Raw genomic sequence first — 16,565 nt, forward strand, 5'->3', positions numbered from 1 at the left:
TGATCCCGTTATGGGTCATGAATTCTTTGAACTCAGCACTGGTAAAACATGGCCCGTTGTCGCTTACCCGGACATCGAGTAAGCCGTGCGTGGCAAACATGGCCCACAGGCTTTCAGTAGTGGCAGCGGACGTGCTAGCCGACTTTATCTCACATTCAATCCACTTGGAGTACGCGTCTACAAACACAAGGAACATTTTACCCAAGAATGGGCCTGCATAGTCGACGTGTACCCTAGACCACGGTTTGGGGGGCCAAGACCATAAACTTTGCGGCGCCTCCCTGGATATATTGCTTAACTGCGAGCATGTATTACATCTGTGAACGCAGGACTCTAAGTCCGCATCTATACCGAGCCACCACAAATGGGATCTGGCTATCGCTTTCATCATTATGATGCCAGGGTGGGTACTGTGGAGGTCATTGATGAAGGTGTCTCTGCCCTTCCTGGGGACCACTGCTCGATTGCCCCACAGAAGGCAGTCTGCCTGTATAGACATTTCACCTTTGCGCCGTTGGAATGGCTTTATCTCTTCCTGCATTTCCACTGGGACACTGGACCAGCTCCTGTGAAGCACATAGCTTTTGACTAGAGATAATAAGGGGTCCTGGCTTGTCCAGGTTTTGATCTGCTGGGTAGTGACGGGTGATTGCTCACTCTCAAATGCTTCCATAACCATGGCTAGATCTGTGGGTTGTCCATTTCCACCCCCGTGGTGGGCAATGGCAGCCTACTGAGAGCATCAGCGCAGTTTTCTGTGCCTGGCCTGTGGCGGATGGCGTAGTTGTATGCGGACAATGTGAGTGCCCATCTCTGGATGCAGGCCGATGCATTGGTATTTATCCCTTTACTCTCGGAGAACAGGGATATAAGTGGCTTATGGTCAGTTTCCAATTTGAATTTTAGCCCAAACAGGTATTGATGCATTTTCTTTACCCCATAGACACACGCTAACGCTTCTTTTTCAATCATGCTGTAGGCTCTCTCAGCTTAGACAGACTCCTGGATGCATAAGCAACTGGTTGCAGTTTCCTGAAATCATTAGCTTTTTGCAATACACACCCGACGCCATATGACGACGCATCACATGCTAGTACCAAACGTTTACATGGATCATACAACACAAGCAATTTGTTTGAGCATAACAATTTTCTCGCTTTTACAAAGGCATTTTCTTGGCTTTTGCCCCAAACCCATTCACCCCCTGTTTGTAGTAAGACATGTAGTGGTTCTAGCAGGGTGCTAAGACTCTGTAAGAAGTTACCAAATTAGTTCAAGAGTCCCAAAAACGACCGCAGCTCCGTCACGTTGTGTGGCCTCAGTGCATTTTTGATTGCCTCCGTCTTTGCATTGGTGGGCCTGATGCTGTCCGCCGCAATCCTCCTTCCCAGGAACTCCACTTCAGGCACTAGGAAAACGCACTTCGAGCAATTTAACCTGAGCCCCACATGGTTGAGTCGACTAAGAATCTCCTCCAGGTTCTGCAGATGCTCAACTGCGTTCCGACCTGTGACCAAGATGTCGTCCTGGAAGACCACGGTGTGTGGGACCGACTTCAGTAAACTTTCCATGTTTCTCTGGAATATCGCCGCCGCTGATCGGATTCCAAACGGGCACCTGTTATAAACAAAAAGACCTTTGTGCGTGTTGATGCAGGTGAGGGCCTTCGATGATTCCTCCAGTTCCTGCGTCATGTAGGCTGAAGTCAGATCCAGCTTCGTGAACATCTTTCCTCCCGTCAGCGTTGCAAAGAGGTCATCGGCTTTTGGTAGTGGGTACTGGTCCTGCAGGGAGAAATGATTGATAGTTACTTTGTAATCGCCACAGATTCTGACGGTGCCGTCTCCCTTGAGGACTGGGACAATAGGACTGGCCCACTCGCTGAACTCGATCGGTAAAATGATGCCCTCTCGTTGCAGCCGGTCTAGCTCGATCTCTACCCTTTCTCTCATCATGTATGGTACTGCTCTCGCTTTGTGATGAATGGGTTGCGCCCCCGGAATTAGGTGGATCTGCACTTTTGCTCCTTGGAATTTCCCGATGCCTGACTCGAACAGCGAAAGAAATTTGTTTAAGACCTGGGCACACGAAGTGTCGTCAGCGGGCGATAGCGCTCGGACGTCGTCCCAGTTCCAGTGTATCTTTCCCAGCCAGCTCCTGCCGAGCAGCATGGGACCATCGCCCGGTACCACCCAGAGTGGTAGCTTGTGCACCGCTCTATCATAGGAGACCTTTGCGGTAACACTGCCAATTACAGGAATCAGTTCTTTTGTGTAAGTTCTTAGTTTCGTGCGAATTGGAGTTAAGACTGGCCTTGAGGCCTTGTTGCACCACAACCTTTTGAAAGTCATTTTGCCCATGATGGACTGGCTTGCGCCCGTGTCCAGCTCCATTGACACCGGGAGTCCATTTAGTTCAACATTCAGCATTATCGGGGGACAATTCGTGGTGAATGTGTGTACCCCATGTACCTCTGCCTCCTCTATCTGAGGCTCTGTTTTGTCGTGATCCTCCTCTGCAACATGGTGGTTTGCAGGTTTTACAGACTTAGCAGCTCGCCTGCACACTCGGTGAAGTGTCCCATTGTTCCACAGCCCTTGCAAACGTACCCTTTGAATCGGCATGAATGGAAACAATGATCACCCACGCAGTGCCAACAAGGTGTTAAAGGCCTTGCATTCATCACCCTTGATAGTGGACTCTGAGACATCTGCGGACGTGTAGCTGCAGGTATGTGTGAGCTGCCCTGTACGTTATGATTCGAAAACAACATCACTTTGTTCACAGTACTTGTAGCAGCACTTGTGTGCTGAGAGATTTGCTTAGTATTGTCGCTGGTGGCAATGAACACTTGGGCTATCGCTATGGCCTTACTCACGGTTGGGGTCTCTACAGTCAAAATTTTGCGAAGTATGGTTTCGTGGCCAATGCCAAGTACGAAAAAGTCTCTGAACATGTGCTCCAAATGTCCTTCAAATTTGCAATGTCCTGCAAGGCGTCTTAGCTCGGCGACATAACTCGCCACTTCCTGACCTTCAGACCTTTTGTAGGTGTAGAACCGGTACCTCGCCATCAGAATGCTTTCTTTCGGGTTCAAATACTCTTGGACCAGTGTGTACAAGTCGTCGTATGATTTCCCCATGGGTTTCGCTGGAGAGAGCAGATTCTTCATGAGGCCATACGTTGGTGCCCCACAGACGGTGAGGAGGATCGCCCTTCGTTTGGCAGCGCTCTCTTCCCCATCTATCTCGTTGGCCACGAAGTATTGGCCGAGTCGCTCCACAAAACTTTCCCAATCATCTCCCTCCAAAAATTTCTCCAGGATGCCTACTGTTCTCTGCATCTTTGGGTATGCCGTCGCCAGTTGTTGTGTATGGAGAAAGAGTCAGACTGAACACTGTGAGCTCAAAATAAAGTGTGACCTTAATTTTTTTATTGCAGGTCTCCAGAGTGCCTCTCCAACCTGTGAAGCCTTCTTAAATACCCAAGGGATTATGGGATCCCTTGGGACTCCGGAGAATGAGCCCTCTGGTGGCTGCACAGAGTAAATACAAGTTCACATATATAACAGGGACATATTCGCTCTGAATCCTCAATATCTTCTCATTGAATGCCTATCACTGCTCTGACACTGATTTACCTTCAAGTAGCTTTTTCCAGTCCACTTTTGCTAAATCATATCCCAGCTTAGTAAAATTGGCCTTTCCCCAATTGAGATGTTTTACTCCTGGTCTATCTTTGTCCTTTTCCATAATATGCTAAATCTAATTGAATTATGATCACTACCACTCTCACACTGATACCCCATCCACCTGCCCAGCTTAATTTCCTAAAAGCCAATCCAGAACTGCTGTTGTTGGACTTGCTACGCACTGGCTAAAAAAGTTCTCCTGCATGCATTTTAAGAAGGCACTCTCTAAACCTTTTATACTGATTTTATCCCAGTTAATATTAGGACAGTTGAAATCCCCTACTATTACTGCCCTATTGTTTTTGCAATTCTCAGAAATTTGTCTCCATATTTGCTCATCTATCTCCCTCTGATTATTTGGTGGTCTAAAGTGCACTCCCAGAAGTTTCATTGGCATTTGATGTGATGAGAAAGGTGGGAACAGGAACTGCCTAAAGGAGGAAAAGGAAGTACCAGAAGAGTGCGGGGCTGGGGGGTCGGCATAGGGTGGCGCGGGGGGTGGGGGTTGTTGTGGGGGGGGGAAGAGACTGAGGTGTGATTTGGTGGTAAGGCCTGTACAGCTATCATAGCGGGATAGGTAGTAGAAAGTATAGTCAGGCGAAGAATCTTCAGTCATCATCATCATAGGCAGTCCCTCGGAATCGAGGAAACATAGAAATGTAGAAACATAGAAAATAGGTGCAGGAGTAGGCCATTCGGCCCTTCGAGCCTGCACCACCATTCAATATCATAGCTGATCATTCACCTCAGTACCCCTTGATCCCTTTAGCCATAAGGGCCATATCTAATTCCCTCTTGAATATATCCAATGAACTGGCATCAACAACTCTCTGCAGTAGGGAATTCCACAGGTTAACAACTCTCTGAGTGAAGAAGTTTCTCTTCATCTCAGTCCTAAATGGCTTACTCCTTATCCTTAGACTGTGTACCGTGGTTCTGGACTTCCCAAACATCGGGAAAATTCTTCCTGTATCTAACCTGTCCAGTCCCGTCAGAATTTTATATGTTTCCATGAGATACCTTCTCATCCTTCTAAACTCCAGTGAATACAGGCCCAGTCGATCCAGTCTCTCCTCATATGTCAGTCCTGCCATCCCAGGAATCAGTCTGGTGAACCTTCGCTGCACTCCCTCAATAGCAAGAATGTCCTTCCTCAGATTAGGAGACCAAAACTGAACACAACATTCCAGGTGAGGCCTCACCAAGGCCCTGTACAACTGCAGTAAGACCTCCCTGCTCCTATACTCAAATCCCCTAGCTATGAAGGCCAACATACCTTTTGTCTTCTTCACCGCCTGCTGTGCCTGCATGCCAACTTTCAATGACTAATGTATCATGACACCCAGGTCTTGTTGCACCTCCCCTTTTCCTAATCTGCCACCATTCAGATAATATTCTGCCTTCGTGTTTTTGCCACCAAAGTGGATAACCTCACATTTATCCACATTATACTGCATCTGCCATGCATTTGCCCACTCACCGAATCTGTCCAAGTCACCCTGCAGCCTTTTAGCATCCTCCTCACGGCTCACACCGCCATCCAGCTCAGTGTCATCTGCAAACTTGGAGATATTACATAGAAACATAGACATAGAAACATAGAAAATAGGTGCAGGAGTAGGCCATTCGGCCCTTCTAGCCTGCACCGCCATTCAATGAGTTCATGGCTGAACATGCAACTTCAGTACCCCATTCCTGCTTTCTCACCATACCCCTTGATTCCCCTAGTAGTAAGGACTTCATCTAACTCCTTTTTGAATATATTTAGTGAATTGGCCTCAACAACTTTCTGTGGTAGAGAATTCCACAGGTTCACCACTCTCTGGGTGAAGAAATTCCTCCTCATCTCGGTCCTAAATGGCTTCCCCCTTATCCTTAGACTGTGTCCCCTGGTTCTGGACTTCCCCAACATTGGGAACATTCTTCCTGCATCTAACCTGTCTAACCCCGTCAGAATTTTAAACGTTTTTATGAGGTCCCCTCTCATTCTTCTAAACTCCAGTGAATACAAGCCCAGTTGATCCAGTCTTTCTTGATAGGTCAGTCCCGCCATCCCGGGAATCAGTCTGGTGAACCTTCGCTGCACTCCCTCAATAGCAAGAATGTCCTTCCTCAGGTTAGGAGACCAAAACTGTACACAATACTCCAGGTGTGGCCTCACCAAGGCCTTGTACAATTGTAGCAACACCTCCCTGCCCCTGTACTCAAATCCCCTCGCTATGAAGGCCAACATGCCATTTGCTTTCTTAACCGCCTGCTGTACCTGCATGCCAACCTTCAATGACTGATGTACCATGACACCCAGGTCTCTTTGCACCTGCCCTTTTCCTAATCTGTCACCATTCAGATAATAGTCTGTCTCTCTGTTTTTACCACCAAAGTGGATAACCTCACATTTATCCACATTATACTTCATCTGCCATGCATTTGCCCACTCACCTAACCTATCCAAGTCGCTCTGCAGCCTCATAGAATCCTCCTTGCAGCTCACACTGCCACCCAACTTAGTGTCATCCGCAAATTTGGAGATACTACATTTAATCCCCTCGTCTAAATCATTAATGTACGTGTAAACAGCTGGGGCCCCAGCACAGAACCTTGTGGTACCCCACTAGTCACTGCCTGCCATTCTGAAAAGTCCCCATTTACTCCTACTCTTTGCTTCCTGTCTGACAACCAGTTCTCAATCCATGTCAGCACACTACCCCCAATCCCATGTGTTTTAACTTTGCACATTAATCTCTTGTGTGGGACCTTGTCGAAAGGCTTCTGAAAGTCCAAATATACCACATCAACTGGTTCTCCCTTGTCCACTCTACTGGAAACATCCTCAAAAAATTCCAGAAGATTTGTCAAGCATGATTTCCCTTTCACAAATCCATGCTGACTTAGACCTATCATATTACCTCTTTCCAAATGCACTGCTATGACATCCTTAATAATTGATTCCATCATTTTACCCACTACCGATGTCAGGCTGACCGGTCTGTAATTCCCTGTTTTCTCTCTCCCTCCTTTTTTAAAAAGTGGGGTTACATTGGCTACCCTCCACTCCATAGGAACTGATCCAGAATCAATGGAATGTTGGAAAATGACTGTCAATGCATCCACTATTTCCAAGGCCACCTCCTTAAGTACTCTGGGATGCAGTCCATCAGGCCCTGGGGATTTATCGGCCTTCAATCCCATCAATTTCCCCAACACAATTTCCCGACTAATAAGGATTTCCCTCAGTTCCTCCTCCTTACTAGACCCTCCGACCCCTTTTATATCCGGAAGGTTGTTTGTGTCCTCCTCAGTGAATACCGAACCAAAGTACTTGTTCAATTGGTCCGCCATTTCTTTGTTCCCCGTTATGACTTCCCCTGATTCTGACTGCAGGGGACCTACGTTTGTCTTTACTAACCTTTTTCTCTTCACATATCTATAGAAACTTTTGCAATCCGTCTTAATGTTCCCTGCAAGCTTCTTCTCGTACTCCATTTTCCCTGCCCTAATCAAACCCTTTGTCCTCCTCTGCTGAGTTCTAAATTTCTCCCAGTCCCCGGGTTCTCTGCTATTTCTGGCCAATTTGTATGCCACTTCCTTGGCTTTAGTGCTATCCCTGATTTCCCTTGATAGCCACGGTTGAGCCACCTTCCCTTTTTTATTTTTACGACAGACAGGAATGTACAATTGTTGTAGTTCATCCATGCGGTCTCTAAATGTCTGCCATTGCCCATCCACAGTCAACCCCTTCAGTATCATTCGCCAATCTATCCTAGCCAATTCACGCCTCGTACCTTCAAAGTTACCCTTCTTTAAGTTCTGGACCATGGTCTCTGAATTAACTGTTTCATTCTCCATCCTAATGCAGAATTCCACCATATTATGGTCACTCTTCCCCAAGGGGCCTCGCACAACGAGATTGCTAATTAATCCTCTCTCATTACACAACACCCAGTCTAAGATGGCCTCCCCCCTAGTTGGTTCCTCGACATATTGGTCTAAAAAACCATCCCTTATGCACTCCAGGAAATCCTCCTCTACCGTATTGCTTCCAGTTTGGTTAACCCAATCTATGTGCATATTAAAGTCACCCATTATAACTGCTGCACCTTTATTGCACGCACCCCTAATTTCATGTTTGATGCCCTCCCCAACATCACTACTACTGTTTGGAGGTCTGTACACAACTCCCACTAACGTTTTTTGTCCTTTGGTATTCTGCAGCTCTACCCATATAGATTCCACATCATCCAAGCTAATGTCCTTCCGAACTATTGCCTTAATTTGCTCCTTAACCAGCAATGCTACCCCACCTCCTTTTCCTTTTATTCTATCTTTCCTGAATGTTGAATACCCCTGGATGTTGAGTTCCCAGCCCTGATCATCCTGGAGCCACGTCTCCGTAATCCCAATCACATCATATTTGTTAACATCTATTTGCACAGTTAATTCATCCACTTTGTTGCGGATACTCCTTGCATTAAGACACAAAGCCTTCAGGCTTGTTCTTTTAACACCCTTTGTCGTTTTAGAATTTTGCTGTACAGTGGCCCTTTTTGTTCTTTGCCTTGGGTTTCTCTGCCCTCCACTTTTCCTCATCTCCTTTCTGTCTTTTGCTTTTGCCTCCTTTTTGTTTCCCTCTGTCTCCCTGCATTGGTTCCCATCCCCCTGCCATATCAGTTTAAATCCTCCCCAACAGCACTAGCAAACACTCCCCCTAGGACATTGGTTCCGGTCCTGCCCAGGTGCAGACCGTCCGGTTTGTACTGGTCCCACCTCCCCCAGAACCGGTTCCAATGCCCCAGGAATTTGAATCCCTCCCTGTTGCACCACTGCTCAAGCCACGTATTCATCTGCACTATCCTGCGATTCCTACTCTGACTATCACGTGGCACTGGTAGCAATCCCGAGATTACTACTTTTGAGGTCCTACTTTTTAATTTAGCTCCTAGCTCCTTAAATTCGTTTCGTAGGACCTCATCCCTTTTTTTACCTATGTCGTTGGTACCAATGTGCACCACGACAACTGGCTGTTCTCCCTCCCTTTTTAGAATGTCCTGCACCCGCTCCGAGACATCCTTGACCCTTGCACCAGGGAGGCAACATACCATCCTGGAGTCTCGGTTGCGGCCGCAGAAACACCTATCTATTCCCCTCACCATTGAATCCCCAATCACTATTGCTCTCCCACTCTTTTTCCTGCCCTCCTGTGCAGCAGAGCCAGCCATGGTGCCATGAACTTGGCTGCTGCTGCCCTCCCCTGATGACTCATCCCCCTCAACAGTACCCAAAGCAGTGTATCTGTTTTGCAGGGGGATGACCACAGGGGACTCCTGCACTACCTTCCTTGGACTGCTCTTCCTGTTGGTCTTCCATTCCCTATCTGGCTGTGGATCCTTTCCCTGCGGTACGACCAACTCGCTACACGTGATACTCACGTCATTCTCAGCATCGTGGATGCTCCAGAGTGAATCCACCCTCAGCTCCAACTCCGCAACGCGGTCTGTCAGTTCCTTCATCTAAACCATTGATGTATATTGTAAAGAGCTGGGGTCCCAGTACTGAGCCCTGCGACACTCCACTAGTCACTGCCTGCCATTCTGAAAAGGACCCGTTTATCCCGACTCTCTGCTTCCTGTCTGCCAACCAGTTCTCTATCCACGTCAGTATATTACCACCAATACCATGTCCTTAATTTTGTACAGCAATCTCTTGTGTGGGACCTTGTCAAAACCATTTTGAAAGTCCAAATACACCACATCCACTCCCTTGTCCACTCTACTAGTTACATCCTCAAAAAATTCTCGAAGATTTGTCAAGCATGATTTCCCCTTCATAAATCCATGCTGTCACTGCTTTCCAAATGCGCTGCTATTTCATCTTTAATAATTGATTCCAACATTTTCCCCACTACTGATGTCAGGCTAACCAGTCTATAATTACCCGTTTTCTCTCTCCCTCCTTTTTTAAAAAGTGGTGTTACATTAGCTACCCTCCAGTCCATAGGAACTGATCCAGAGTCTATAGACTGCTGGAAAATGATCACCAATGCATCCATTATTTCTAGGGCCACTTCCTTAAGTACTCTGGGATGCAGACTATCAGGCCCTGGGGATTTATCGGCCTTCAATCCCATCAATTTCCCTTACACAATTTCCCGACTAATAAGGATTTCTTTCAGTTCCTCCTTCTCACTAGATCCTCGGTCCCCTAGTATTTCCGAAATGTTATTTGTGTCTTCCTTCGTGAAGCTGGAACCAAGGTATTTCTTCAACTGGTCTGCCATTTCTTTGTTCCCCATTATAAATTCACCTGATTCTGACTGCAAGGGACCTACGTTTGTCTTCACTAATCTTTTTCTCTTCACATATCTTTAGAGGCTTTTGCAGTCCGTTTTTATGTTCCCTGCAAGCATCTTCTTGTACTCTATTTTCCCCCTCTTCATTAAACCCTTAGTCCTCCTCTGTTGAATTCTAAATTTCTCCCAGTCCTCAGGTTTGTTGCTTTTTCTAGCCAATTTATATGCCTCTTCCTTGGCTTTAACACTATCTTTAATTTCCCTTGTGAGCCACGCTTGAGGCACCTTCCCCGTTTTATTTTTACTCCAGACAGAGATGTACAATTGTTGAAGTTCATCCATGTGATCTTTAAATGTCTGCCATTGCCTATCCACCATTAACCTTTTAAGTATCATTCGCCAGTCTATTCTAGCCAATTCACATCTCATACTATCGAAGTTACCTTTCCTTAAGTTGAGGACCCTAGTTTCTGAATTAACTGTATCACTCTCCATCTTAATAAAGAATTCTATCATATTATTTTCACTCTTCCCCAAGGGGCCTCACACAACAAGATTGCTAATTAGTCCTTTCTCATTACACATTACCCAGTCTAGGATGGCCAGCCCTCTAGTTGGTTCCTCGACATATTGGTCTCGAAAACCATCCCTAATACACTCCAGGAAATCCTCCTCCAACGTATTGCTATGTTTAGTTAGCCCAATCTATATGTAGATTAAAGCCGCCCATGATAACTGTTGTACCTTTATTACACGCATCCCTAATTTCTTGTTTGATGCTATCCCCAACCTCACTACTACTGTTTGGTGGTCTGTATACAACTCCCACTAATGTTTTCTGCCCTTTGGTATTCCGCAGCTCCACCCATACAGGTTCCACATCATCCAAGCTAATGTCCTTCCTTACTATTACGTTAATTTCCTCTTTAACCAGCAATGCTACCCCACCTCCTTTTCCTTTCTATCTATCCTTCCTGAATGTTGAATACCTCTGGATGTTGAGTTCCCAGCCTTGGTCACCCTGGAGCCATGTCTCCGTGATGTCAATTATATCATATTCGTTAATTGCTGACCTGCGCAGTTAATTCGCCCAGCTTATTACAAATATTCATCGCATTGAGGCACAGAGCCTTCAGGCTTGTCTTTTTAACACACTTTGCCCCTTTAGATTTTTGCTGTAATGTGGCCCTTTTTGATTTTTGCCTTGGGTTTCTCTGTCCTCCACTTTTACTTTTCTTTCTATCTTTTGCTTCTGCCCCCATTCTACTTCCCTCTGTCTCCCTGCATAGGTTCCCATCCCCCTGCCATATTAGTTTAAACCCTTCCCAACAGCACTAGCAAACACTCCCCCTAGGATATTGGTTCTGGTCCTGGCCAGGTGCAGACCGTCCGGTTTGTACTGGTCCCACCACCCCCAGAACCGGTTCCAATGTCCCAGGAATTTGAATCCTTCCCTTCTGCACAATTCCTCAAGCCACATATTCAGCTTAGCTATCCTGCAATTCCTACTCTGACTAGCATGTGACACTGGTAGCAATCCTGAGATTACTACCTTTGAGGTCCTACTTTTTAATTTAACTCCTCGCTCCCTAAATTCAGCTTGTGGGACCTCACCCTGTTTTTTACCTATATCGTTGGTACCTATATGCACCACAACAACTGGCTGTTCACCCTCCCCCTCCAAAATGTCCTGCACCCGCTCCGAGACATCCTTGATCCTTGCACCAGGGAGGCAACATACCATCCTAGAATCTCAATTGCGGCCACAGAAACGCCTATCTATTCCCCTTACAATAGAATTCCCTACTGCTACAGCTCTCCCACTTTTTTTCCTGCCCTCCTTTGCAGCAGAGCCACCCACGGTGCCATGAACTTGGCTGCTGCTGCCTTCCCCTGATGAATCATCCCCCCAGCAGTACCCAAAACAATGTATCTGTTTTGGAGGGGGATGACCGCAGGGGATCCCTGCACTAACTTCTTTCCACTGCTCTTCCTGCTGTCCCTATCTGCCTGTGTAACCTTTAGATGCGGTGTGCCCAACTCACTAAACGTGCTAGTCACTACATCCTCAGCATCGCAGGTGCTCCAGAGTGAATCCATGCGCAGCTCCAGTGCCGCAATGCGGTCTGTCAGATGCTGCAGCAGGATACACTTCCTGCACATGTAGGAAGACTTGCTTCCACTCTTAGCATGAGTTCTTAGGTGGCTGTATTGTCCAATATGAGAACCACAGTCTCTGTCGCAGGTGGGACAAACAGTCGTCGAGGGAAGGGGTGGATGCAACTGGTTTGCTACACGTTCTTTCTGCTGCCTGCGATTGATTTCTGCGCGCTCTCAACGACGAGACTCAAGGTGCTCAGTGCTCTTCCGGATGCACTTCCTCCACTTCGGGCGGTCTTTGGCCAGGGACTCCCAGGTGTCAGTGGGGATGTTGCACTTTATCAGGGAGGCTTTGAGGGTGTCCTTGTAACGTTTCCACTGCCCACCTTTGGCTCGTTTGCCGCGAAGGAGTTCCGAGTAGAGCACTTGTTTTGGGAGCCTCGTGTCTGACATGCGAACAATGTGGTCTGCCCAGCGGAGCTGATCAAGTGTGGTCAGTGCTTCAATGCTGGGGATATTGGCCTGGATGAGGACGCTAACGTTGGTGCATCTGTCCTCCCAGGGGATTTGTAGGATCTTGTGGAGACACCGTTGGTGGTATTTCTCCGGCGACTTGAGGTGTTACTGTACATGGTCCATGTTTCTGAGCCATGCAGTAGGGCGGGTATTACTACAGCCCTGTAGACCATGAGCTTGGTGGCAGTTTTGAGGGCCTGATCTTCAAACACTCTTTTCCTCAGGTGGCCGAAGGCTGCACTGGCGCACTGAAGGCGGTGTTGGATCTCGTTGTCAATGCCTGCTCTTGTTGATAGGAGGCTCCTGAGATAAGGGAAGTGATCCACATTGTCCAAGGTCATGCCGTGGATCTTGATGACTGGGGGGAAGTGCTGTGTGGCGAGGACAGGCTGGTGGAGGACCTTTGTCTTACTGATGTTTTGTGTAAAGCCCATGCTTTCGTACGCCTCAGTAAATACGTCGACTATGTCCTGGAGTTCAGCCTCAGTATGTGCGCAGACGCAGGCGCCGTCCACGTACTGTCGCTCAATGACAGAGTTTGGGTTGGTCTTGAACCTGGCCTGGAGACGGCGAAGGTTGAACAGGTTCCCACTGGTTCTGTAGTTTAGTTCCACTCCAGCGGGGAGCTTGTCGACTGTGAGGTGGAGCATGGCAGCGAGGAAGATTTAGAAGAGGATTGGGGTGATGACGCAACCCTGCTTGGCCCCAGTCCGGACGTGGATTGGGTATGCAATGGTTCTGTTAGTAAGGATCATGGCTTGCATGACGTTGTAGAGCAGGCGGAGGATGGGAACAAACTTTTGGGGGGGCCATCCGAACTTTTGGGGCGCCACCATCTCAGTGAGACCCCAACACAGCATGAGGTAGAAAAAGCCATAAGACAGCTTAAAAACAACAAGGCTATGGGTGTGGATGGAATCCCTGCTGAGGCATTGAAGTATGGCGGAGAGGCACTGTTGGTGCGAATACATGACCTCATCTCTCTCATCTGGAGGGAGGAGAGCATGCCGGGAGATCTCAGAGATGCAGTGATCTGACTGCGACAACTCCAGAGGAATCTCCCTGCTATCAGCCACTGGGAAAGTCGTCGCTAGAGTCCTCCTCAACTGTCTTCTACCTGTGGCCGAGGAGCTCCTCCCGGAGTCACAGTGCGGATTTCATCCCCTACGGGGCACAACGGACATGATTTTTGCAGCACGACAGCTGCAGGAAAAATGTAGGGAGCAGCGGCAGCCCTTATACATAGCCTTTTTCGACCTTACAAAGGCCTTTGACATTGTAAACCGCGAGGGTCTATGGAGCGTCCTCCTCCATTTCGGAGGCTTCAGTTGGAGGCAGGGGATCACCAACCGGGATCCAAGTTTCAGTCAAAACCAGGATGTCAATGCAATCATCCACAAAAGGGTGGTCGTGGATTGATAGAGCCTTGATGGCGAGTGAACAAACATTATAGAGAGAAAAGCAAAGGTGGTTTTTGAGCTGATGGGAGTCCAAGGGGACAGTGAAAGGTGGGTGAGCAGGATAAGAGAGGTTGCTGGTGAGATTAGCCCCCAGCAAGTGCAGTGAGCAGGAAGGTCAGTGAGAGATGATGGTGCAGTTGGGATTGCTGCTCATAAGGAGGAAGCGACTGCTGCCTTCGTGTGCCCAGTTTAAGTTTCCTGCAGCTCTGTTGAAATCCAACTTTAACAATGCGATTTGTATAAAGCAGTTTGACACAAATGAGGAAACCTGCATACCCTATATATGTCTCTTTATTTTTAAAACTTTGGGCATTGGTGTAAGTTAGGAACCGCAATTAACTAATTAAATAAAATAAATAAGAGATATTTCTAATCTAAAAAAACGAATTAATTAAATCAGCTGATTGCTGAGTAGCAGCTGGATGTGTTTTGCTAAGGTTTAGCATTTATTTCTGCTTGATAGTTCCGAGTCTAACTAGAGGGATGGCAGGACAGCTCATTCCCATGGATTGCACATCCTGTGGCATGTGGGAAGTCCTGGATGCTTTGCGCAGCCTGGACGACCATGTGTGCATGAGGTGTCTCCAGCTGCACCAACTTGATCTCTGTGTTTCGGAGCTTGAGCGGCGGCTGGAGTCACTGTGGTGTATCCGCGAGTCTGAGAGCTACGTGGATAGCATGTTTCTAGAGGTGGTCACTCTGCAGCTTAAGAGTGTGCAGGCAGAGAGGGAGTGGGTGACCATCAGACAGAAGAGAAGGACTAGGCAGGTAGTGCAGTAGTCCGCTGAGTCCATCTCACTCTCCAACCAGAATTCTCTTCTGAGTACCGGTGTGGGCGATGGTGCCTCTGGGTAATGCAGCCTGAGCCAAGTCCATGGCACCAAGGGTGGCTCAGCTGCACAGAGGGGAGGAAGAAGAATGGAAGAGCCATGGTGGTTGGGGATTCAATAGTCAAGGGAGCAGACAGGCGTTTCTGCGGCTGCAGACATGACTCCAGGATGGTATGTTGCCTCCCTGATGCCAAGGTCAAGGATATCATCGAGCGGCTGCAGTGCATTCTGGGGGGAGAGGGTGAACAGCCAGAGGTCGTGGTCCATATCGGTACCAATGACATAGGTAGAAAGAGGGATGACATCCTGGAGGCAGAATTTAGGGAGCTAGGAGAGAGGTTAAGAAGCAGGAGCTCAAAGGTAGCAATCTCTGGATTACTCTGGTGCCACGAACTAGTGAGTACAGAAATAGGAGGATATGGCAGATGAACGCGTGGCTGGAGAAATGGTGGGGGAAAGAGGGATTTAGATTCCTGAGGCATTGGGACCGCTTCTGGGGTAGGTGGAACCTGTACAAGCCGGACGGGTTGCACCTCAACAGAGCTTGGACCAATATCCTCACGGTGGGGTGTGGGGTTGCTAGTGCTGTTGGGGAGGGTTTAAACGAGCTTGGCAGAGGGATGGGAACCTGAGAAAAGATTCAGTAGGGCGGGAAATAAAGCTGGAATTGTAAAGCAAAAAATTAGAAAGTGAATTTGAAGGACAGAGGAAACAAGGGTTAGAAAGTAGTCAAGAAGGAGTTCTGGCTGTACTAAATGGTAATATACTTCAATGCAAGGAGTATAGCGAATAAGGCAGTTGAGCTGAGAGCACAGGTAGACACTTGGGAGTATGCTATTCATCATCATCATAGGCAGATGACACTAAGATGGGTGGCAGTGTGAGCTGTGAGGAGGACACTAAGAGGCTGCAGGGTGACTTGGACAGGTTAGGTGAGTGGGCAAATGCATGGCAGATGCAGTATAATGTAGATAAATGGGTGGTTATCCACTTTGGTGGCAAAAACAGGAAGGCAGAATATTATCTGAATGGCGACCGATTAGGAAAAGGGGAGGTGCAATGAGACCTGGGTGTCATGGTACATCAGTCATTGAAAGTTGGTATGCAGGTACAGCAGGCAGTGAAGAAGGCAAATGGCATGTTGGCCTTCATAGCGAGAAGATTTGAGTATAGGAGCAGGGAGGTCTTACTACAGTTGTATAGGGCCTTGGTGAGGCCACACCTTGAATATTGTGTACAGTTTTGGTCCCCTAATCTGAGGAAGGACATTCTTGCTATTGAGGGAGTGCAGCGAAGGTTCACCAGACTGATTGCTGGGATGGCAGGACTGACATATGAAGAAAGCCTGGATCGACTGGGCTTATGTTCACTGGAATTTAGAAGAATGAGAGGAGATCTCATAGAAACATATAAAATTCTGACGGGATTGGACAGGTTAGATGCAGGAAGAATGTTCCCAATGTTGGGGAAGTCCAGAGCCAGGGGTCACAGTCCAAGGATAAGGGGTAAGCCATTTAGGACCGAGATGAGGAGAAACGTCTTCACTCAGGGAATTCTGAACCTGTGGAATTCTGTACCACAGAAAGTTGTTAAGGCCAGTTTGTTAGATATATTCAAAAGGGAGTTAGATGTGGCCTTTACAGCTAAAGGGATCAAGGGGTATGGAGAGAAAGCAGGAATGG

General features: G+C 47.6%; 1 long non-coding RNA gene across 1 annotated transcript in view; it reads right to left on the reverse strand.

The window, feature by feature from the left end:
• Nucleotides 1–1,758: 1,758 nt before the first annotated feature.
• LOC139259721 (uncharacterized) overlaps nt 1,759–16,565 on the reverse strand; it is an 86,903-nt gene continuing 72,096 nt past the window's right edge. Inside the window, exon 3 of the long non-coding RNA XR_011592641.1 lies at nt 1,759–1,784. This is a non-coding gene — a long non-coding RNA (uncharacterized lncRNA). The remainder of the gene's footprint in view (nt 1,785–16,565) is intronic.

The sequence above is a fragment of the Pristiophorus japonicus genome, chromosome 1, assembly GCF_044704955.1.
Source record: "Pristiophorus japonicus isolate sPriJap1 chromosome 1, sPriJap1.hap1, whole genome shotgun sequence".
NCBI classification, from domain to species: Eukaryota; Metazoa; Chordata; class Chondrichthyes; family Pristiophoridae; genus Pristiophorus; species Pristiophorus japonicus.